Below are 24,503 nucleotides of genomic sequence, written 5' to 3'. Positions count from 1 at the left end.
CAGTGCAATCAGTATAACGGCACCGACCTGACACTGCCTGTAGTCACTGAGCACAATACTGATCACAGGTATCAGTGTAATCAGTATAACGGCACTGACCTGACACTGTCTGTAGTCACTGAGCACAATCCTGATCGCAGGTATCAGTGTAATCATTATAACGACACTGACCTGGCACTGTCTGTAGTCACTGAGTACAATCCTGATCACAGGTATCAGTGTAATCAGTATAACGGCGCCGACCTGACACTCTGTAGTCAGTGGGCACAATCCTGATCACAGGTATCAGTGTAATCAGTATAATGGCACCGACCTGACACTGTCTGTAGTAACTGAGCACAATCCTGATAACAGGTATCAGTGCAATCAGTATAACGGCACCGACCTGACACTGCCTGTAGTCACTGAGCACAATACTGATCACAGGTATCAGTGTAATCAGTATAACTGCACCGACCTGACGCGGTCTGTAGTTAATGATCACAATCCTGCTGACAGGTATCAGTACAATCAGTATAACGGCGCCGACCTGACACTCTGTAGTCAGTGGGCACAATCCTGATCACAGGTATCAGTGTAATCAATATAATGGCAGCGACCTGACACTGTCTGTAGTCACTGAGCACAATCCTGATCACAGGTATCAGTGTAATCAGTATAACGGCACTGACCTGACACTGTCTGTAGTCACTGAGCACAATCCTAATCACAGGTATCAGTGTAATCAGTATAATGGCACCGACCTGACACTGTCTGTAGTTACTGAGCACAATCCTGCTGACAGGTATCAGTACAATCAGTATAACGGCGCTGACCTGACACTCTGTAGTCAGTGGGCACAATCCTGATCACAGGTATCAGTGTAATCAGTATAACGGCACCGACCTGAGGCTGTCTGCAGTCACTGAGCACAATCCTGATCACAGGTATCAGTGTAATCAGTATAATGGCACCGACCTGACACTGTCTGTAGTCACTGAGCACAATCCTGATCACAGGTATCAGTGTAATCAGTATAATGGCACCGACCTGACACTGTCTGTAATCACTGAGCACAATCTTGATCACAGGTATCAGTGTAATCAGTATAACGGCACCGACCTGAGGCTGTCTGTAGTCACTGAGCACAATCCTGATCACAGGTATCAGTGTAATCAGTATAATGGCACCGACCTGACACTGTCTGTAGTCACTGAGCACAATCCTGATCACAGGTATCAGTGTAATCAGTATAATGGCACCGACCTGACACTGTCTGTAATCACTGAGCACAATCCTGATCACAGGTATCAGTGTAATCAGTATAACGACACTGACCTGACACTGTCTGTAGTCACTGAGCACAATCCTGATCACAGGTATCAGTGTAATCAGTATAACGGCACCGACCTGACACTGTCTGTAGTCACTGAGCACAATCCTGATCACAGGTATCAGTGTAATCAGTATAATGGCAGCGACCTGACACTGCCTGTAGTCACTGAGCACAATCCTGATCGCAGGTATCAGTGTAATCAGTATAACGGCACCGACCTGACAGTGTCTGTAGCCACTGAGCACAATCCTGATCACAGGTATCAGTGTAATCAGTATAACGGCACCGACCTGACACTGTCTGTAGTCACTGAGCACAATCCTGATCACAGGTATCTGTGTAATCAGTATAACGGCACCGACCTGACACTGCCTGTAGTCACTGAGCACAATCCTGATAACAGGTATCGGTGTAATCAGTATAACGGCGCCGACCTGACACTGTAGTCACTGAGCACAATCCTGATAACAGGGGCACTTTAAGTATCGCCTCTGCTGGACACTGGTGTAATGAAGAATTAGGTTGACCTGTGGGTGAATGCTTCTTCATTACAGGAAATATATATATCTTGGTACCGTGTTAGCCAGTGGATAGATTTATATTTAGAATTGAGAGTTCTCAGTGGTTCATACCTTTTAATAACTAACTGAAAAGATGGTAACAAATTGCAGCTTTCGAGACTACTCAGGTCTCTTCATCAGACACAGACTAAAGCAAATTCTGAAGAATCACATATTTATATACAACACAGCACAGAACTGTTGCAGCGCCCCAGAGTTCTGGTCGTTGCAGTAATGTCGCTCTGCCACCAAGGGGAGTGATGTTATGTCTGATTGCATTAAAGGAGTTCACCTGACCAGGTATCACAGTCACACATTACACTTCACACTCCGGCCACTAGGGGGAGCAAAAGGCACTATGTATTAGGCCACTCCTCACACTGGTAAAACTGGGGGTCGGATAGGAAGTTAGAAGAGAACGCAGCCTGGGAGAGCTCCAGGGACGACCTGTCAGGGGTGGGTTCGTGGCAGGTATCTAGCGGAAAGGACAGAACGTTACGGAGCCGTGCCTGCACTACCTTGCGGCGGCATCCTAAGGAAGGACACGAAGCGAAGGATATTGTGGAGAAGTGAGAAACGAAATTGCAGCACAAGGAGATATCCAAAGACACAAAAGAGAATAGTAAAACCAAAAACACTCAGTTTGAAAAAAATTGCAGTAATCCGCAAGTGCTAGTAAAAGATGTAAAAAACAGGGTATTTGGTTGATACGTTTTTTGCAAAAAATGTATACTAAGCTGCTCTACCAAACTTCACGGTATACCCATATCAGAGCAGTCCTAACTAATGTATGCAATCCCTATCTGATCATCTGTATATTACATGTGTGAACAGGGTTCAGAGAGGAAAAATCCATGTGTGCATACAGAGTAGAACAGCTTTTGTGCAGATATCCAGTAGGAGTCGTGCCCCGAGATCGGCAACATCCTACTGAGGCACGTAGCCGGTGGCCAGAACGCCGAGGAAGTGACAGACTCCAAGCATTACTTTGAACAGTGGCAGGACAGTTGATTTTAGGTTGGCTGTCTACCTTACATCACCTAAGCAGACATAGGGGGCAAAGTTGGAGAGGGGCGTCTCTAGGGTCCCAGAATAGCTCCGAGCCTTCCCGTCAAACGGGTGCGTCCTATCCACACAATAACTTGGGGGACGGAGAGCAAGAGAAAGAACAGATACGAAAGTTGCGAGGGCTATCCCGAATGCTTAGTAGGAAAGAACTACAACACACAGGGGCTAGTTGGTAGGCACTGATTTCCACCTGCATAGGGAACTCTGGATGTGCCTTCGGACCGGCCGGACTCAGCCAGCCCTGTTAGCAGTGCTCTGGATTGCGGATCCCGAAGTCTTCAGTAAAAGGTAAAGAGACTGCAACCCTGTGTCCTCGTTATTAACTGCGCCTCACATCATCGCCACCTACACTACTGGGAAGCCCTGGGGATATACTTCACCTGTGGGAAGGTATACCATCTAGCTGCCATTCCATCACCAGTGGACCCCTAGCAGCGTCGGTCATCCTGACCGAATACCACAGGTGGCGTCACGAACCCTTGACAAACTACATCACCCTTTCATTGGACGCCCCTTAGCAGGGTCACAGACCGGGTCCAGCCACCGTGACAACCCCAGCACCGAGACAGAGAGGACCGGTGCCGAGTACACCGCGGCCCTGTGTCTGGGAGCGCTCCAACTTGGCGTCACGAACAGGATGTACTTAAGCCTGAAGAATCAGATCATGTGTGCCTTGGAACTGTGATTGAATTGTGCTTTAACTGTGATTTATTGCAAAGACTGTGTATTGCTATTTGCCGCCAAGATTCCCGCCAAAACCGCCGCCATTGCCGCGCCACGTGGAGCGCAGGAGAAGAAGAAGGGCGTGCCATGGGAGGAGACTATCAAAGTGGCGCCAGAAGTGCTGACCGCCCCCTCCGATTACTGCTGCAGGAGGACGATCTGCCCCGAAGCAGAGGAGAACCGCCCCCTGATTTGCAACGGCGGGAACCAAGACAAGAAGGAGCTCCACCCCCAGAAAATGGAGGAGCAGCGTGTGAGTGCCATCGCAGATCCTGGAGTGGGGATGACGACCAGCGGGTACCCGAACGACGAAGGAGTGATCCTGGCCTGTCCTCGTCAGCCGGAGGTGGACCCGGACTCGAATCTGCCGCAGCCGGAGGGTTCGGACTTCTTGGAGCCGCGGGCGGAGGAGCCGAGTCAGCCTATCCCGAGCGTGGAGCCAGCCGATGTGAAGCAATGGAGGCCGGAGCCGTCACCGGGGGCCGCATCGGGAGAACCACGGTCCGAGCCGCAGCCGACTCCAGTGTCCTCATCAATGGAATCGATCGGCATTGGTGGAACCACATCGGACGGAGGTATGGAAAACGCCCCTGCTCTCCTGACCGATCCTGCTTCCGTGACCGCTCCCTGTCCCGACAGTGACCGATTCCTTGCTCCTGAGCTGGTGGTTATAGCCCCCAACACTATGGAGAAGCTGCGGCCCCCGCTACCGACAACTATGGGAAAACCACTGGATGTAAGCTCAGAGGGGGTGATCTTCCAATGGGATACCCCAAGGATTGTTCCACACGGGACCAGGCAGGAGGGCCTCAGCATCGCTGCGCTCACTTGGGAACAATATAAACAATGCCAATTTTACACTGGAAAGACCGAAAAGAGACAGAACAAAGTGACCCACCGAAAGTACAAGGACCAAAGACAGAATGCAGTAAAAGAAGTCCGGTAAAGCAGGGGACTGTGCTAGCCTTTCACCCGAAGCGGGGTTGGGGCTCTATACAGGAACCGGGACTACCGACGGAAGTCTTCTTTACTAGCTACAATGTGAAGACCCCGTTCCGCAATAGATGTGATAATCAGCTACTATATAGAGGGGACCAGGTGACATACACCCGCCATCGGAGTGCACAAGGGTTGTGCGCTCGGAACGTCTAACGATGCGAGCCGGCAGGGGCGCCACCTGCTGTCCTGACTACGACTAACCCTGATTTGACGAATTCCTTCCCTATCACCACAGTGTGCCTCATCGCCGCTACTGAACTTGCAACCAAAGCTGACATTCGGATCCAGACATCGGGTGACCTGGCCGCACCTGAGAGACGAACCCATGATACTGACACCGCATCAGGCAGGAACACAGAACCAAAGCTTCCACGGCCGGGAAGTGTTCACTACCGATAGATGTCTTGCAACCTACTATAGCAATAAACCTCGAAACCCCGATAAATGTAAATAGTTAACTGTTGCCTGCTTTTGCTGCTCTAATCCCGTCTAGGGATATTTCTTAAAGGGGTCCCTTCGTTTACCCGGGATCCCTATTGTTTCCATTTTTCTTTTTGCACAAGTTCATCACTGTTTAAAAGACTGCCAAATCATGGACAGTGAATGATTCACAAATTGTGTTGTAAATAGTTTGCAACTTCTTAAAGTGCTCCCTACTGGTTATACAAAGGCAGAAGACTTTGCGAAGAAACTGTTCCTGATGACGATGTGAAAGTTTCTCTTGTCTTAAAGTTTATTAGTGACTTGTTGATTGATTGCACTACCTCAGAAAAGGCTGATTTTCCTCTTAAAGGGAATGTTTACTTGTTGCACTTGATGATGTTACCTTAAGTAGTAAGATAGTGATAATGTTTGCATAGTAGATGCCATGTAGCTAGAGAGCTAGAAAGTGAACCCGTAGGGGTTCGTGAGTCTGAGAACCATAGAGAGATGGTTGCTGTGAGCCAAGAAGAAGAGAGGCAGTAGGCCCGGACGAATAGCCAGGCGGTCCTGCATCTGTGTGAAGTTAGAAGTAAAGGGAATGTTAGTTTTGTACCATAGTGTTTTATAGTAAGCCTTTAGTGGGTTCAGCCTATACGCCCTTAAAGGAAAAGTTAAATTATTGTTCAAAGATTTGCACTTAGTAGAATACCCGGCTGGGTAATAGGAAATTATTTATAGTCAGTAGAATAGAATGTTATTTAAAATGTTTCTGTTTGTAACGTTCAAGTGATCTCACCTCCCATAAAGGGAAGCATTGTTATATTTACTTGTTCATAGCATTTCAAAATTTTGTATGTCTTTTCCCTAATATGTATTGTTGTTATGTCTGATTGCACTAAAGGAGTTCATCTAACCAGGTATCACAGTCACATATTACACTTCACACTCCGGCCACTAGGGGGAGCAAAAGGCACTATGTATTAGGCCACTCCTCACACTGGTAAAACTAGTGGTCGGATAGGAAGTTAGAAGAGAACGCAGCCTGGGAGAGCTCCAGGGAGGACCTGTCAGGGGTGGGTTCCTGGCAGGTATCTAGCGGAAAGGACAGAACGTTACGGAGCCATGCCTGCACTACCTTGCGGCGGCATCCTAAGGAAGGAAACGAAGTGAAGGATATTGTGGAGAAGTGAGAAACAAAATCGCAGCACAAGGAGATATCCAGTAGGAGTCATGCCCCGAGATCGGCAACATCCTACTGAGGTGCGTAGCCGGTGGCTGGAACGCCGAGGAAGTGACAGACTCCAAGCATTACTTCGAACAGCGGCAGGACAGTTAATTTTAGGTTGGCTGTCTACCTTACATCACCTAAGCAGACGTAGGGGGCAAAGTTGGAGAGGGGCGTCTCTAGGGTCCCAGAATAGCTCCGAGCCTTCCCGTCAAACGGGTGCGTCCTATCCACACAATAACGACGGAGAGCAAGAGAAAGAACAGATACGAAAGTTGCGAGGGCTATCCAGAATGCTCAGCAGGGAAGAACTACAACACACAGGCGCTAGTGGTATGCACTGATCTCCACCTGCAAAGGGAACTCTGGATGTGCCTTCGGACCGGCCGGACTCAGCCAGCCCTGTTAGCAGTGCTCTGGATTGCGGATCCCGAAGTCTTCAGTAAAAGGTAAAGAGACTGCAACCCTGTGTTCTCGTTATTAATTGCGCCTCACATCATCGCCACCTACATTACTGGGAAGCCCTGGGGATATACTTCACCTGTGGGAAGGTACACCATCTAGCTGCCATTCCATCACCCCAGCGGAACCCCTAGCAGCGTCGGTCATCCTGACCGAATACCACAGGTGGCGTCACGAACCCTTGACAAACTACATCACCCTTTCATTGGACGCCCCTTAGCAGGGTCACGGACCGGGTCCAGCCACCGTGACAACCCCAGCACCGAGATATAGAGGACCGGTACCGAGTACACCGCGGCCCTGTGTCTGGGGGCGCTCCACTGTCATTATGGGAGAGTGAAAAGTGATAAACAGTTGTGTTCCTAGATTAGGAGTGAATGTTTGTTGTCCTCTGATTGGGGTCTGGTTCTGTTATGATGACCCCACATGGTGTGAAGTACAAATTCCTTAATTGATGTAAAAATACATAAATCCATGCAACACATTCATTCCTGCACTAAGTGTGTCAAAGGTTGCCATAAAGGAATCACCTGCTACATTACAAAGCTAAAGAATAAAATAACCGGGTACCTCTAGTAGTCACTTACAATCCAAATCTGGAGGTGCTGAGGGGAGCTGCACAGAAATTACAACCTTTACTACAAAAAGATGCCCGATTACAATCCTCCAGACCCCCCACTACTGTGTTTTAGGCAGCCCCCAAATCTAAGAAGCATCATTGTCAGAAGCCCCCTGTCCTCTCCAACAGCTGCAGGATCCTTTCCTTGCAACCAGAAAAAGTTTAAAACCTGTCCATTTATAATGACCACGGACAAGATAAAGATCCCCAATTATTATTATTATTTATTATTATAGCGCCATTTATTCCATGGCGCTTTACATGTGAGGAGAGGTATACATAATAAAAACAGGTACAATAATCTTGAACAATACAAGTCACAACTGGTACAGGAGGAGAGAGGACCCTGCCCGCGAGGGCTCACAATCTACAAGGGATGGGTGAGGATACAGGAGGAGAGAGGACCCTGCCCTCGAGGGCTCACAATCTACAAGGGATGGGTGAGGATACAGGAGGAGAGAGGACCCTGCCCTCGAGGGCTCACAATCTACAAGGGATGGGTGAGGATACAGGAGGAGTGAGGACCCTGCCCGCGAAGGCTCACAATCTACAAGGGATGGGTGAGAATACAGTAGGTGAGGATAGAGCTGGTCGTGCAGCGGTTTGGTCGATCGGTGGTTACTGCAGGTTGTAGGCTTGTCGGAAAAGGTGGGTCTTCAGGCTCTTTTTGAAGGTTTCGATGGTAGGTGAGAGTCTGATATGTTGTGGTAGAGAGTTCCAGAGTAGGGGTGATACGCGAGAGAAATCTTGTATACGATTGTGGGAAGAGGAGATAAGAGGGGAGTAGAGAAGGAGATCTTGTGAGGATCGGAGGTTGCGTGCAGGAAAGTACCGGGAGACGAGGTCACAGATGTATGGAGGAGACAGATTGTGGATGGCTTTGTATGTCATGGTTAGGGTTTTGTACTGGAGTCTCTGGGCAATGGGGAGCCAGCGAAGGGATTGACAGAGGGGAGAGGCCGGGGAATAGCGGGGGGATAGGTGGATTAGTTGGGCAGCAGAGTTTAGAATAGATTGGAGGGCTGCGAGAGTGTTAGAGGGGAGGCCACAGAGCAGGAGGTTACAGTAGTCGAGGCGGGAGATGATGAGGGCATGGACTAGGGTTCTTGCAGATTCTTGGTTTAGGAATGTACGGATCCGTGAAATATTTTTGATTTGAAGGTGGCAGGAAGTGGAAAGGGCTTGGATATGCGGATTGAAGGAGAGATCAGTGTCAAGGATTACCTCGAGACAGCGAGTGTTAGGGCTAGTGGAACGCACCAAATAATAAGATAGAATAAGGTGCGTTCGCAGCCCGGGGTCCACCGTGCAGAGATGGAACCTGCTGCCAAGTAATGACGGACTATATGGCGGTACAATGTGAATACACACACGGGTTAACTTCACCCTGTGTGAAGGAAGCAAACCCTGTTGCGTCACAGGGCCGCAGTACCGCTAGTAACAAAATTAATAATTAATTAGCATGAGAGTGCGAACTGTGCTGTACTGGCGGACGCCACTAACCACCCTGACTTGGGTTAAAGAAGCGCTCTAATGGCGCGTGGCACCGTACTGGTGGTCACAGCAGTAGGCGCAGTTTCGTGTGTTAACGCTGTGAGTTCAGCCGGGGGCTAGATTGCAACCATACACTTTACGCGAACAGTCATACACAAGGGATGGTTTTTTTTAAGGAACGACTTGCACTCATCAACACACACACGATTACAATTGTACACTAGTGCATGGCCGTGCGGTCATGCGAAGCTTATATAACTGCAGCATGTATAGGACCTTCCAATAAAGGACCAATAGGAAGCTGCCACAGAAGTTTAGCACCTTCAGGACCTTCCTGGAGGACCAATGAGAACCGCTGCAGCATCTGAGCATGTGACCTTCGATCTCCAACGGGAGATCTCACCCTAGGCATGGTCAGAAGGGAAAAAGCAGGACTTAGTCCCAAAAGCGTCTGCTCGCCGCTGCCCAGCACTGGCTTCAATGGCAGAAGCAGGAAAAGCAGCAGTAACCCTATACACAGAGTGAGACTGAGCAAGATGCTGGGACCGACGTCTCCGTTGAGCAGACTCCACTGCAGCTGGAGAAGAATGGGAGACTGCAGCAGAGATGGTTCGAGATTCCCCCTGTGCAGAGGTGGGAACTCGACACCTAACAGGGAGCTTGTGGGACTGGGGAGAGTGGGCGGCTGTTTACTGTAATGGATAGGTTCATTGGGGGGCTCGCGTGAGATGGGGAAAGACAATGAATTCTGTTTTGTCCATGTTAAGTTTTAGAAATCTAGTGGAGAAGAAGGATGAAATAGCGGATTCTGGTTAGTAGGGTGGTGATATCTGGTCCAGAGATGTAGATCTGTGTGTCATCAGCATAGAGATGATACTGAAAACCGTGAGATTCTATGAGCTGTCCCAGGCCAAAAGTGTAAATGGAGAAGAGCAGGAGCCCTAGAACTGAACCTTGCGGGAGTCCGACAGATAGCGGGCGAGGTGAGGAGGTGGTGTGTGAGTGGGAGAAGCTGAATGTCCGGTCTGTTATGTATGATGAGATCCAGGATAGGGACAAGTCTGTGATGCCAAGGGATGAGAAGGTCTGTAGTAATAGGGAATGGTCCACTGTGTCAAAGGCAGAGGACAGGTCCAGGAGGAGGAGGATAGAGTAGTGTCGCTTGCTCTTGGCGGTTAATAGGTCATTGGTGACCTTAGTTAGGGCAGTTTCAGTGGAGTGGTGTGACCGGAAACCAGATTGTAAGCGGTCGAAAAGGGAGCAGGAAGACAGATGGGAGGACAGTTCAAGATGGATGTGTTGTTCCGGTAGTTTTGAGGCATAGGGGAGAAGTGATATAGGGCGATAGCTAGATACAGAGGATGGGTCAAGAGAGGGTTTTTTGAGGATAGGTGTGATTGAGGCATGTTTAAAGCTTGAAGGGAAAACACCAGTTGTTAGTGATAGGTTGAAGAGATGGGTTAGGGTTGGGATGAAGACTGTGGCGAGGTTTGGGATGAAGTGGGATGGGATCGGGTCAAGTGCACAGGTGGTGAGATGCGATCTTGAGAGTAGAGTGGAGAGTCGATCTTCTGTAATGGTGGAGAAGTTGGTTTTGGAGGTGGAGGGCTGGGTAGTTGGGAGGAAGGGCTCTGGGGGTTTTCGACTAACACTGTCTCTGATGTTCTCAATCTTCTGCTTGAAAAATGAGGCAAAGTCTTCAGCTGAGATGAGTGGGGAGGGAGGAGGTGTTGGGGGACGGAGGAGAGAGTTGAAGGTGTTGAATAACTGTTTAGAGTTATGAGACAGGGAGGATATGAGAGATGAGAAGTAGGTTTGTTGAGCTGTGGTGAGTGTGGTCTTGAAAGTAGTGAGGGACTGTTTGAATGCGATGAAGTCCTTGTTGGAGTGGGATCTTTTCCATCTGCGCTCAGCAGCCCTGGAAGCTCACCTCAGTTCTTTGGTCAGGCTGGTGTGCCAGGGCTGTCTGTTGATTTTGCGAGCTTTGGTATGTGTCAGAGGGGCAAGAGATTCCAAAGCTGCAGCTACTGTGATGTTATATAGAGCGGCAGCATCATCCGCATTGTGTAGGGAACTTATGTCTGTGAGAGGGAGGAGGGATTCAGAGACTGAGTGTAGAACAAGGTGTTTAAGATTTCTGCGAGGGTGTGCAAGTTTGTGGGGTGCGGATTGTAGACAAGGAGTAGAGAGGGAAGAGAATGTGAGTAGATTGTGGTCAGAAAAAGGAAGAGATGAAATAGAGAGGTTAGATAGGGAGCAGAGGCGGGTGAAGATGAGGTCCAGTGTGTGACCGTCTTTGTGAGTGGCTGCAGAAGACCATTGAGTGAGGCCGAAGGAGGAAGTGAGAGTTAGAAGTTTAATGGCAGCTGAGAGGGAAGTGTCTATTCACATCAGGACTACAAGATACCAGGTACCTTCAGCTGCATCACATCTAATGTGGTGTACTAAATTATGTGTACTAAATGTCCAACTGGGGTCTGTATGTGGGGAGACAGGGCAGAAACTGAGAACAAGGATGAACTCTCACCGCCACACAATAAGAGAAAAAAGAATGGATCTACCTGTGGCCAAACATTTTTTGTCTCCCGGATCACAGCATTATGGACATGAAATTACTTGTATTGAAAGGTAACTTCAAATCTCAGAGAGGCAGGAGAATCTGGGAATAAAAATGTATGGCAACCTTTGACCCACTTAGTGCAGGAATGAATGTGTAGCATGGATTTATGTCTTTTTACATCAATTAAGGAATTTGCACTTCAGACCTTATGGGGCCACAACACAGAACCAGACCCCAATCAGAGGACAACAAAACATTCACACTCCTAATCTATGAACTGTTCCAATATTTATGGACACAACTGTTTATTACTTATCACTCTCCCATAATGACAGTTATATGCTGTGTTGTGTATAAATATGTGATTCTTCAGAATTTGCTTTAGTCTGTGCCTGATGAAGTGACCTGAGTAGTCTCGAAAGCTGCAATTTGTTACCATCTTTTCAGTTAGCCATTAAAAGGTATCAACTACTGAGGACCCCAAATTCTAAGCATTTTTCTTCATTAGAATTTTGGAGTTTAAAATAAGCTTTTCTCCTAAGACTTTCATTGGGGTGTACTCATCTTAGGACACTGAGGTCCAGGGCACTGTGGACACTCAAGACTCTATTGTCAGATGCACATTGATCTTCTATCATTTGTTTGCGTCCATTTGCACATCACTCACTGGCACTTAGCACTTTTTATAAGTCATATGGTGACTTTTTTATTACATAGTGAATAAAAGTTAATTTTACCCATTTGCTTTTTTCCCTCTTACTGCTCGGTTGATATTCCTAGCTAATTCGTATGTTAATAATCACTGTTGTGTGAATGACGCTTTATTCCGTTTTTGTATCTGGAATGGGGCTAAGATTGGAACATTTGGGAGGAGATGTCCTGCTCTCCTAGATAAGACTCTGACAGCCCCCTCCATAGGGAAAAACACAATGAGCTAGACCTCACTGTACAGACCCGCCGGAAAGCCTCTACTGTATATAGCATGTAACGTACCATTGTGTATATATATGTGAGCATTGTACCTTTATACACTCTGTATATGTGAATCCTGGTACTTACCGGGATCCGGTGCGGAGGGGACTGGGGAGACGGTTTGGCCCGGTGAGTCCTGCGGAGCTGCGCTCTGTGACTTCTGCTTTACTTTCTACTTCCCGCTGACTTTTGGCTGTATCTCTGAGCTTTTTGCCCCTGACCTTCTGTAACTTTTGTGCTTTTTTATCTATTGCAACTGCTTTAACCCTTTCATTCACGGATGTTTCCTGATTTTCCAGACTGAGACAAATGGAGACAAAAACAGGAATCCGCGATACAATGAAAAGGGGACAGAAGATTATATTGTAGATTTATAAAAGGAAGGGAAAAACAGTGGAGGCGAATAGCGAGTGGGAGAATTAGTATGTAGCACTGGTGTATATATGTGAGCGCGTGTGTATATATGTGAGCGCGTGTGTATATACAGTATGTAGCACTGGTGTATATATGTGAGCACGTGTGTATATATGTGAGCGCGTGTGTATATATGTGAGCGCGTGTGTATATATGTGAGCGTGTGTGTATATATATGAGCGCGTGTGTATATACAGTATGTGAGTACGTGTGTATATACAGTATGTGAGCGCGTGTGTATATATGTGAGTGCGTGTGTATATATGTGAGTGCATGTGTATATATGTGAACGCGTGTGTATATATGTGAGCGTGTGTGTATACAGTATGTGAGCACGTGTGTATATACAGTATGTGAGCGCGTGTGTGTATATATGTGAGCGCGTGTATATATGTGAGAGCGCATATATATATATGAGCGCGTGTGTATATATGAGCGCGTGTGTATATATGTGAGTGCATGTGTATATATGTGAGTGCGTGTGTATATATGTGAGCGCGTGTGTATATATGTGAGCGCGTGTGTATATATGTGAGCATGTGTGTATATATGTGTGCGCGTGTATATATATGTGAGCGCGTGTGTATATATGTGAGCGCGTGTGTATATATGTGAGCACGTGTGTATATATGTGAGCGCGTGTGTATATATGTGAGCGCGTGTGTATATATGTGAGCGCGTGTGTATATACAGTATGTGAGCACGTGTGTATATACAGTATGTGAGCGCGTGTGTATATATGTGAGCGTGTGTGTATATTTGTGAGCGTGTGTGTATATATGTGAGCGCGTGTGTATATATGTGAGCACGTGTGTATATATGTAAGCGTGTGTGTATATATGTGAGCGCTTGTGTATATATGTGAGCGTGTGGGTATATACAGTATGTGAGCACGTGTGTATATATGTGAGCACGTGTGTATATATGTGAGCACGTGTGTATATATGTGAGCGCTTGTGTATATATGTGAGCGCGTGTTTATATATGTGAGCGCGTGTGTATATGTGAGCGCGTGTGTATATATGTGAGCGCGTGTGTATATATGTGAGCGCGTGTGTATATATGTGAGCGCGTGTGTATATATGTGAGCGCGTGTGTATATATGTGAATGCGTGTGTATATATGTGAGCGCGTGTGTGTACAGTATGTGAGCGCGTGTGTATATATGTGAGCGCGTGTGTATATATGTGAGCACGTGTGTATATATGTGAGCACGTGTGTATATATGTGAGCGCGTGTTTATATATGTGAGCGCGTGTGTATATGTGAGCGCGTGTGTATATATGTGAGCGTGTGTGTATATATGTGAGCGCATGTGTATATATGTGAGCACGTGTGTATATATGTGAGCGCGTATGTATATATGTGAGCACGTGTGTATATATGTGAGCGCGTGTGTATATATTTGAGCGCTTGTGTATATATGTGAGCGTGTGGGTATATACAGTATGTGAGCACGTGTGTGTATATATGTGAGCGCGTGTGTATATATGTGAGTGCGTGTGTAAATATGTGAGCACGTGTGTATATATGTGAGCACGTGTGTATATATGTGAGCACGTGTGTATATATGTGAGCGCTTGTGTATATATGTGAGCGCGTGTTTATATATGTGAGCGCGTGTGTATATGTGAGCGTGTGTGTATATATGTGAGCGTGTGTATATATGTGAGCGCGTGTGTATATATGTGAGCGCGTGTGTACATATCTGAGCGCGTGTGTATATATGTGAGCGCGTGTGTATATATGTGAGTGCGTGTGTATATATGTGAGCGCGTGTGTGTACAGTATGTGAGCGCGCGTGTATATATGTGATCGCATGTGTATATATGTGAGCGTGTGTGTATACAGTATGTGAGCACGTGTGTATATATGTGAGCGCGTGTTTATATATGTGAGCGCGTGTGTATATGTGAGCGTGTGTGTATATATGTGAGCGTGTGTATATATGTGAGCGCGTGTGTATATATGTGAGCGCGTGTGTACATATGTGAGCGCGTGTGTATATATGTGAGCGCGTGTGTATATATGTGAGTGCGTGTGTATATATGTGAGCGCGTGTGTGTACAGTATGTGAGCGCGCGTGTATATATGTGATCGCATGTGTATATATGTGAGCGTGTGTGTATACAGTATGTGAGCACGTGTGTATATACAGTATGAGAGCGCGTGTGTGTATATATGTGAGCGCGTGTGTATACAGTTAGGGCCAGAAATATTTGGACAGTGACACAATTTTCGCGAGTTGGGCTCTGCATGCCACCACATTGGATTTGAAATGAAACCTCTACAACAGAATTCAAGTGCAGATTGTAACGTTTAATTTGAAGGGTTGAACAAAAATATCTGATAGAAAATGTAGGAATTGTACACATTTCTTTACAAACACTCCACATTTTAGGAGGTCAAAAGTAATTGGACAAATAAACATAACCCATACAAAATATTTTTATTTTCAATATTTTGTTGCAAATCCTTTGGAGGCAATCACTGCCTTAAGTCTGGAACCCATGGACATCACCAAACGCTGGGTTTCCTCCTTCTTAATGCTTTGCCAGGCCTTTACAGCCGCAGCCTTCAGGTCTTGCTTGTTTGTGGGTCTTTCCGTCTTAAGTCTGGATTTGAGCAAGTGAAATGCATGCTCAATTGGGTTTAGATCTGGAGATTGACTTGGCCATTGCAGAATGTGCCACTTTTTGGCACTCATGAACTCCTGGGTAGCTTTGGCTGTATGCTTGGGGTCATTGTCCATCTGTACTATGAAGCGCCGTCCAATCAACTTTGCAGCATTTGGCTGAATCTGGGCTGAAAGTATATCCCGGTACACTTCAGAATTCATCCGGCTACTCTTGTCTGCTCTTATGTCATCAATAAACACAAGTGACCCAGTGCCATTGAAAGCCATGCATGCCCATGCCATCACGTTGCCTCCACCATGTTTTACAGAGGATGTGGTGTGCCTTGGATCATGTGCCGTTCCCTTTCTTCTCCCCATCATTCTGGTACAGGTTGATCTTTGTCTCATCTGTCCATAGAATACTTTTCCAGAACTGAGCTGGCTTCTTGAGGTGTTTTTCTGTCTATTTTTGGTATTGATGAATGGTTTGCATCTAGATGTGAACCCTTTGTATTTACTGTCATGGAGTCTTCTCTTTACTGTTGACTTAGAGACAGATACACCTACTTCACTGAGAGTGTTCTGGACTTCAGTTGATGTTGTGAACGGGTTCTTCTTCCCCCAATTAAGTATGCGGCGATCATCCACCACTGTTGTCATCCGTGGACGCCCAGGCCTTTTTGAGTTCCCAAGCTCACCAGTCAATTCCTTTTTTCTCAGAATGTACCCAACTGTTGATTTTGCTACTCCAAGCATGTCTGCTATCTCTCTGATGGATTTTTTCTTTTTTTTCAGCCTCAGGATGTTCTGCTTCACCTCAATTGAGAGTTCCTTTGACCGCATGTTGTCTGCTCACAGCAACAGCTTCCAAATGCAAAACCACACACCTGGAATCCACCCCTGACCTTTTAACTACTTCATTGATTACAGGTTAACGAGGGAGACGCTTTCAGAGTTAATTGCAGCCCTTGGAGTCCATTGTCCAATTACTTTTGGTCCCTTGAAAAAGAGGACGCTATGCATTACAGAGCTATGATTCCTAAACCCTTTCTCCGATTTGGATGTGGAAACTATCATATTGCAGCTGGGAGTGTGCACTTTCAGCCCATATTACATATATAATTGGATTTCGGAACATGTTTTTGTAAACAGCTAAAATAACAAAACTTGTGTCACTGTCCAAATATTTCTGGCCCTAACTGTATGTGAGAGCGCATATATATATATATATGAGCGCGTGTGTATATATGTAAGCGTGTGTGTATATATGTGAGCGCATGTGTATATATGTGAGCGCGTGTGTATATGTGAGCGCGTGTGTATATGTGTGAGCGCGTGTGTATATATGTGAGCGCGTGTGTATATATGTGAGCGCGTGTGTATATATGTGAGCGCGTGTGTATATATGTGAGCGCGTGTGTATATATGTGAGCGCGTGTGTATATATGTGAGCGCGTGTGTATATATGTGAGCGCGTGTGTATATATGTGAGAGCGTGTGTATATATGTGAGCGCGTGTGTATATATGTGAGCGCGTGTGTATATATGTGAGCACGTGTGTATATACAGTATGTGAGCGCGTGTGTGTATATATGTGAGCGCGTGTGTATATATGTGAGTGCGTGTGTATATACAGTATGTGAGCGCGTGTGTATATATGTGAGCGTGTGTGTATATATGTGAGCATGTGTGTATATATGTGAGCACGTGTATATATGTGAGCGCGTGTGTATATATGTGAGCGAGTGTGTATATATGTGAGCACGTGTGTATATATGTGAGCACGTGTATATATGTGAGCACGTGTGTATATATGTGAGCGTGTGTGTATATATGTGAGCACGTGTATATATGTGAGCGCGTGTGTATATATGTGAGCGAGTGTGTATATCTGTGAGCGCCTGTGTATATATTTGAGCGCCTGTGTATATATGTGAGCGCGTGTGTATATATGTGAGCGCGTGTGTATATGTGAGCGCGTGTGTATATATGTGAGCGCATGTGTATATATGTGAGCGCGTGTGTATATATGTGAGCGCGTGTGTATATATGTGAGCGCGTGTGTATATATGTGAGCACGTGTGTATATACAGTATGTGAGCGTGTGTGTGTATATATGTGAGCGCGTGTGTATATATATGAGTGCGTGTGTATATATGTGAGTGCGTGTGTATATACAGTATGTGAGCGCGTGTGTATATATGTGAGCGTGTGTGTATATATGTGAGCACGTGTATATATATGAGCGCGTGTGTATATATGTGAGCGAGTGTGTATATATGTGAGCACGTGTGTATATATGTGAGCACGTGTATATATGTGAGCACGAGTGTATATATGTGAGCACGTGTATATATGTGAGCACGTGTGTATATATGTGAGCGTGTGTGTATATATGTGATCACGTGTAATGTGAGCGCGTGTGTATATATGTGAGCGAGTGTGTATATCTGTGAGCGCCTGTGTATGTGAGCGCGTGTGTATATATGTGAGCGCGTGTGTATATATGTGAGCGCGTGTGTATATGTGAGCGCGTGTGTATATATGTGAGCGCGTGTGTATATATGTGAGCACGTGTGTATATACAGTATGTGAGCACGTGTGTATATACAGTATGTGAGCGCGTGTGTGTATATATGTGAGCGCGTGTGTATATATGTGAGCACGTGTGTATATATGTGAGCGCTTGTGTATATATGTGAGCATGTGTGTATATACAGTATGTGAGCGCGTGTGTATATATGTGAGTGCGTGTGTATATATGTGAGCGCGTGTGTATATATGTGAGCACGTGTGTATATATGTGAGCGTGTGTGTATATACAGTATGTGAGCGCGTGTGTATATATGTGAGCGCGTGTGTATATATGTGAGCGCGTGTGTATATATGTGAGCGCGTGTGTATATATGTGAGCGCGTGTGTATATATGTGAGCGCATGTGTATATATGTGAGCGCGTGTGTATATATGTTAGCGCGTGTGTATATATGTGAGCGCGTGTAAATATGTGAGCGCGTGTGTATATATGAGCGCGTGTGTATATATGTGAGCGCGTGTGTATATACAGTTTGTGAGTACGTGTGTATATACAGTATGTGAGCACATGTGTATATACAGTATGTAGCACTGGTGTATATATGTGAGCGCGTGTGTGTATATATGTGAGCGCGTGTGTATATATGTGAGCGCGTGTGTGTATATGTGAGCGCGTGTGTATGTATGTGAGCGCGTGTGTATATATGTGAGCGCGTGTGTATATATGTGAGCGCGTGTGTATATATGTGAGCGCGTGTGTATATACAGTTTGTAAGTACGTGTGTATATACAGTATGTAACATAGTAACATAGTTAGTAAGGCCGAAAAAAGACATTTGTCCATCCAGTTCAGCCTATATTCCATCATAATAAATCCCCAGATCTACGTCCTTCTACAGAACCTAATAATTGTATGATACAATATTGTTCTGCTCCAGGAAGACATCCAGGCCTCTCTTGAACCCCTCGACTGAGTTCGCCATCACCACCTCCTCAGGCAAGCAATTCCAGATTCTCACTGCCCTAACAGTAAAGAATCCTCTTCTATGTTGGTGGAAAAACCTTCTCTCCTCCAGACGCAAAGAATGCCCCCTTGTGCCCGTCACCTTCCTTGGTATAAACAGATCCTCAGCGAGATATTTGTATTGTCCCCTTATATACTTATACATGGTTATTAGATCGCCCCTCAGTCGTCTTTTTTCTAGACTAAATAATCCTAATTTCGCTAATCTATCTGGGTATTGTAGTTCTCCCATCCCCTTTATTAATTTTGTTGCCCTCCTTTGTACTCTCTCTAGTTCCATTATATCCTTCCTGAGCACCGGTGCCCAAAACTGGACACAATACTCCATGTGCGGTCTAACTAGGGATTTGTACAGAGGCAGTATAATGCTCTCATCATGTGTATCCAGACCTCTTTTAATGCACCCCATGATCCTGTTTGCCTTGGCAGCTGCTGCCTGGCACTGGCTGCTCCAGATAAGTTTATCATTAACTAGGATCCCCAAGTCCTTCTCCCTGTCAGATTTACCCAGTGGTTTCCCGTTCAGTGTGTAATGGTGATATTGATTCCCTCTTCCCATGTGTATAACCTTACATTTATCATTGTTAAACCTCATCTGCCACCTTTCAGCCCAAGTTTCCAACTTATCCAGATCCATCTGTAGCAGAATACTATCTTCTCTTGTATTAACTGCTTTACATAGTTTTGTATCATCTGCAAATATCGATATTTTACTGTGTAAACCTTCTACCAGATCATTAATGAATATGTTGAAGAGAACAGGTCCCAATACCGACCCCTGCGGTACCCCACTGGTCACAGCGACCCAGTTAGAGACTATACCATTTATAACCACCCTCTGCTTTCTATCACTAAGCCAGTTACTAACCCATTTACACACATTTTCCCCCAGACCAAGCATTCTCATTTTGTGTACCAACCTCTTGTGCGGCACGGTATCAAACGCTTTGGAAAAATCGAGATATACCACGTCCAATGACTCACCGTGGTCCAGTCTATAGCTTACCTCTTCATAAAAACTGATTAGATTGGTTTGACAGGAGCGATTTCTCATAAACCCATGCTGATATGGAGTTAAACAGTTATTCTCATTGAGATAATCCAGAATAACATCCCTCAGAAACCCTTCAAATATTTTACCAACAATAGAGGTTAGACTTACTGGCCTATAATTTCCAGGTTCACTTTTAGAGCCCTTTTTGAATATTGGCACCACATTTGCTATGCGCCAGTCCTGCGGAACAGACCCTGTCGCTATAGAGTCCCTAAAAATAAGAAATAATGGTTTATCTATTACATTACTTAGTTCTCTTAGTACTCGTGGGTGTATGCCATCCGGACCCGGAGATTTATCTATTTTAATCTTATTTAGCCGATTTCGCACCTCTTCTTGGGTTAGATTGGTGACCCTTAATATAGGGTTTTCATTGTTTCTTGGGATTTCACCTAGCATTTCATTTTCCACCGTGAATACCGTGGAGAAGAAGGTGTTTAATATGTTAGCTTTTTCCTCGTCATCTACAACCATTCTTTCCTCACTATTTTTTAAGGGGCCTACATTTTCAGTTTTTATTCTTTTACTATTGATATAGTTGAAGAACAGTTTGGGATTAGTTTTACTCTCCTTAGCAATGTGCTTCTCTGTTTCCTTTTTGGCAGCTTTAATTAGTTTTTTAGATAAAGTATTTTTCTCCCTATAGTTTTTTAGAGCTTCAATGGTGCCATCCTGCTTTAGTAGTGCAAATGCTTTCTTTTTACTGTTAATTGCCTGTCTTACTTCTTTGTTTAGCCACATTGGGTTTTTCCTATTTCTAGTCCTTTTATTCCCACAAGGTATAAACCGCTTACACTGCCTATTTAGGATGTTCTTAAACATTTCCCATTTATTATCTGTATTCTCATTTCTGAGGATATTGTCCCAGTCTACCAGATTAAGGGCATCTCTAAGCTGGTCAAACTTTGCCTTCCTAAAGTTCAGTGTTTTTGTGACTCCCTGACAAGTCCCCCTAGTGAAAGACAGGTGAAACTGCACAATATTGTGGTCGCTATTTCCTAAATGCCCAACCACCTGCAGATTTGTTATTCTGTCAGGTCTATTAGATAGTATTAGGTCTAAAAGTGCTGCTCCTCTGGTTGGATTCTGCACCAATTGTGAAATATAATTTTTCTTGGTTATTAGCAGAAACCTGTTGCCTTTATGGGTTTCACAGGTTTCTGTTTCCCAGTTAATATCCGGGTAGTTAAAGTCCCCCATAACCAGGACCTCATTATGGGTTGCAGCTTCATCTATCTGCTTTAGAAGTAGACTTTCCATGCTTTCTGTTATATTTGGGGGTTTGTAACAGACCCCAATGAGAATTTTGTTACCATTTTTCCCTCCATGAATTTCAACCCATATGGACTCGACATCCTCATTCCCTTCGCTAATATCCTCCCTTAAAGTGGACTTTAGACAAGACTTTACATAGAGACAAACCCCTCCTCCTCTCCGATTTTTACGATCCTTTCTAAACAGACTGTAACCCTGTAAGTTAACTGCCCAGTCATAGCTTTCATCTAACCATGTCTCGGTTATTCCCACTATGTCAAAGTTACCTGTAGATATTTCTGCTTCTAGTTCTTCCATCTTGTTTGTCAGGCTTCTGGCGTTTGCGAGCATGCAGTTTAGAGGATTTTGTTTTGTTCCAATCTCCTCACTGTGAATTGTTTTAGAAATGTTCTTACCTCCCTTCTGAGTATGTTTTCCTGGGTCGTCTTTGTTCGAGTCTAATGTTTTTCTTCCCGTCCCCTCTTCTTCTAGTTTAACGCCCTCCTGATGAGTGTAGCGAGTCTTCTGGCGAATGTGTGTTTCCCAGGTTTGTTGAGGTGTAGTCCGTCTCTGGCGAGGAGTCCATCATACCAGTAATTCACACCGTGGTCCAGGAATCCAAATCCTTGTTGTCTGCACCATCGTCTTAGCCAGTTGTTTGCATCAAGGATCCTGTTCCATCTCCTGGTGCCATGCCCGTCTACTGGAAGGATAGAAGAAAAAACTACCTGTGCATCCAGTTCCTTTACTTTCTTCCCCAACTCTTCAAAGTCCTTGCAGATTGTCGGTAGGTCCTTCCTTGCCGTGTCATTGGTGCCAACATGTATCAGAAGAAATGGGTGGACGTCCTTGGAGCTGAAGAGCTTTGGTATCCTATCGGTCACATCCTTGATCATCGCACCTGGAAGGCAGCATACTTCTCTTGCAGTTATGTCCGGTCTGCAGATGGCTGCTTCGGTGCCTCTCAGTAGTGAGTCTCCCACCACCACCACTCTTCGTTGCTTCTTGGCTGTACTTTTTGCTGTCACTTGTTGCTGTGTGCCCTTTTCTTTTTTGCTTGCTGGTATTGCTTCATTCTTAGGTGTGCCATCTTCATCCTCTACAAAGATTTGATATCGGTTCTTCAGTTGTGTGGTTGGTGATTTCTCCATGGTCTTCTTGCTTCTTTTGGTCACATGCTTCCACTCATCTGCTTTTGGAGGTTCTCTGACACTTTTTTCACCTTCTGTGACCAGTAGAGATGCTTCTGTTCTGTCTAGAAAGTCTTCATTCTCTTTGATGAGTTTCAAAGTTGCTATTCTTTCTTCCAGACCCCGCACCTTTTCTTCTAAAAGGGCCACTAGTCTACACTTCTGACAGGTGAAATTGGATTCTTCTTCTGGTCGATCTGTGAACATGTAGCACATGCTGCAGCTCACCATGTAGGTTGTCACATCTGCCATGTTGCTCCTAGATCCTGCTGACTTGCTGTGTGTTTTCCTTCTTGTGTAATCTACTCAGCCAAGCTCTCTTGCAATAATGTCCTACGGGCAAAAATTCGCGCGCCATAAGGCGCGCGGTTTGGTGATGCTTTCGAAGCAGCTGGTCCCGACTGTACCCAACGATCTTCTAGCTTAGGGAGACTTCGCTTCTCCCAGAAGGCACCTGGAATATGCAAATTAGCCTCCTGAAGCTTGAATCCCTGGTTTGGTGATGCTTTCGAAGCAGCTGGTCCCGACTGTACCCAACGATCTTCTAGCTTAGGGAGACTTCGCTTCTCCCAGAAGGCACCTGGAATATGCAAATTAGCCTCCTGAAGCTTGAATCCCTGGTTTGGTGATGCTTTCGAAGCAGCTGGTCCCGACTGTACCCAACGATCTTCTAGCTTAGGGAGACTTCGCTTCTCCCAGAAGGCACCTGGAATATGCAAATTAGCCTCCTGAAGCTTGAATCCCTGGTTTGGTGATGCTTTCGAAGCAGCTGGTCCCGACTGTACCCAACGATCTTCTAGCTTAGGGAGACTTCGCTTCTCCCAGAAGGCACCTGGAATATGCAAATTAGCCTCCTGAAGCTTGAATCCCTGGTTTGGTGATGCTTTCGAAGCAGCTGGTCCCGACTGTACCCAGCGATCTTCTAGCTTAGGGAGACTTCGCTTCTCCCAGAAGGCACCTGGAATATGCAAATTAGCCTCCTGAAGCTTGAATCCCTGGTATTCCCTGGTGTGTATATATGTGAGCGCGTGTGTATATATGTGAGCACGTGTGTATATATGTGAGCGCGTGTGTATATATCCTGAAACATATATCCTGCTGGGAGAAGAAGAGAGAGCAGTGGAGATAGCAGCGCGGTATGTGAGCGAATGTCATAGACTGCGAGAAAGAGAACTATGATGCCATGGACTATAGCCCCCACAATGGATCTGCCCCATCAACCTCCCCTATGCCATGGACTATAGCCCCCACCCTGGATCTGCCCCATCCACCTCCCCTATGCCATGGACTATAAACCCCACCCTGGATCTGCCCCATCCACCTCCCCCACAGCTCCTACCCAACATCCCCACAGTCCCTATCCCTATTGCCTCTATACACTTGCTTTGGCAAAACTGATGTGTATTTGGTCCTGCCAATAAAGCTTCTTTGAATCTTGAATCTATATGTGAGCGCGTGTGTATATATGTGAGCGCGTGTGTATATATGTGAGCGCGTGTGTATATATGTGAGCGCGTGTGTATATATGTGAGCGCGTGTGTATATATGTGAGCGCGTGTGTATATATGTGAGCGCGTGTGTATATACGTGAGCGCGTGTGTATATATGTGAGCGCGTGTGTATATATGTGAGCGCTTGTGTATATATGTGAGCGCGTGTGTATATATGTGAGAGCGTGTGTATATATGTGAGAGCGTGTGTGTATATATATGAGCGCGTGTGTGTATATATATGAGCGCGTGTGTATATATGAGCGCGTGTGTATATATGTGAGAGCGTGTGTATATATGTGAGAGCGTGTGTGTATATATATGAGCGCGTGTGTATATATATGAGCGCGTGTGTATATATGTGAGTGCGTGTGTATATATGTGAGCGCGTGTGTATATATGTGAGAGCGTGTGTATATATGTGAGAGCATGTGTGTATATATATGAGCGCGTGTGTGTATATATATGAGCGCGTGTGTATATATATGAGCGCGTGTGTATATATG

General features: G+C 45.7%; 1 protein-coding gene across 1 annotated transcript in view; it reads right to left on the bottom strand.

Annotated features, from left to right (window-relative positions):
* The window catches only part of LOC138671407 (ecto-ADP-ribosyltransferase 5-like), a 52,795-nt gene extending 40,149 nt beyond the window's left edge, over positions 1–12,646 (bottom strand). The window contains exon 1 of the mRNA XM_069759551.1: positions 12,508–12,646. The gene's annotated coding sequence lies outside the window, so the exon portion shown is untranslated. The remainder of the gene's footprint in view (positions 1–12,507) is intronic.
* Positions 12,647–24,503: the final 11,857 nt, after the last annotated feature.

This window comes from Ranitomeya imitator, chromosome 3 (assembly GCF_032444005.1).
Source record: "Ranitomeya imitator isolate aRanImi1 chromosome 3, aRanImi1.pri, whole genome shotgun sequence".
NCBI lineage: Eukaryota > Metazoa > Chordata > Amphibia > Anura > Dendrobatidae > Ranitomeya > Ranitomeya imitator.
Note: the sequence above shows the minus strand (reverse complement) of the source record. Positions and strands in the feature narration are given on the sequence as shown.